This window comes from Melitaea cinxia, chromosome 24 (assembly GCF_905220565.1).
Source record: "Melitaea cinxia chromosome 24, ilMelCinx1.1, whole genome shotgun sequence".
Taxonomy (NCBI): domain Eukaryota; kingdom Metazoa; phylum Arthropoda; class Insecta; order Lepidoptera; family Nymphalidae; genus Melitaea; species Melitaea cinxia.
This window is the reverse complement of record NC_059417.1, coordinates 9,697,243-9,698,491: the sequence shown is the minus strand read 5'-3', so window position 1 is coordinate 9,698,491 and position 1,249 is coordinate 9,697,243.

Genomic DNA, 1,249 nt, shown 5'->3' with positions numbered 1-1,249 from the left:
GAAAAGTTCCGTTGATGTCTGTGGTCGGGCTGTAAATTAATTGATTTATCTAAATCTACATAAATAAAAATGAATGTTGCTAAGCGCATAACTAGAGAATGGCTCGAACAATTCGGCTAATTTATTTTTTTGTATGTTCTTTAAGGACCACGGAAGGTTTTAAGTTTAAAAAAAAAATATTAAAAAAAAATGATTTTCACTATTAACTTTTGAGAGAACGAAGTCTGTCTGAACGAAGTTATTACAATATCAGACTATTTTAAATTTAAAATATATTTTTTTTGTTATATGTAAGTTATTTTATAAATTTATATGTCTACTTTCACAAAAGGTTGTCCGGTGGAGAGTTCTATTAACAACAGGACCGACTTTGCGCACTTGTGTATGTTTTGCGTAATGAAATTATAGTGATTACGATAAAAAATAAAAAGAAAACGCTTGTAATACTAACCATCTGACTCTCCGAGATAAACACTCTGTATCATATCGCTGGGTGACGTTCCTATTTCATCGAAAAATTGTGACGCAGGCGGAACTTCATTTCCGCCAAAATACTGGCTCAAACTTGGTTTATTATCCATAATATTTTTCTTATTTACACAGGGTTATCGATTGCTCCCATTTAATAACTCGTAGTTCGTACCACTCAATCAAATCAAATCTGAAAATTGACAATTTGACACATATTGACTTTGACAATTCATTACTTGACAATATACAAAAAAAAAAAACAACATTTTGCTTAAGAAAAAGCATAGTAGCAGCTCTACGTGAAAGCCTTTTAACTGAGGTAAGGCATAGCAGGAATTTCCTGCTCAAAATATGGAGCAGCCCGACTGGGGTAGTACCTCGACCTTACAGAAGATCACAGCAAATTATTACTGTTTTCAAGCAGTATTGTGTTCCTGTTGGTGAGTAAGGTGACCAGGAGCTCCTGGGGGATTGGGGATTGGGTCGGCAACGCGCTTGCGATGCTTCTGGTGTTGCAGGTGTCTATAAGCTACGGTAATCGTTTACCATCAGGTGAGCCGTACGCTTGTTTGCCGACCTAGTGACTTAAAAAAAAAAGCAATTAACGTAAAGAAGAAGAACTCAAAGCGTATATTATAAAGGTAGAAGAACTCTACCTGACATTGTTGTCGGAGTCAACCGTGCCCGGTGCCCCACTGGCTCAACTGAAAGCCATCATGAATGCTGACTAGAAAAGCCGGGTCTTTTGTTTATAAAATCGTAAAAAAATAGTAGAATA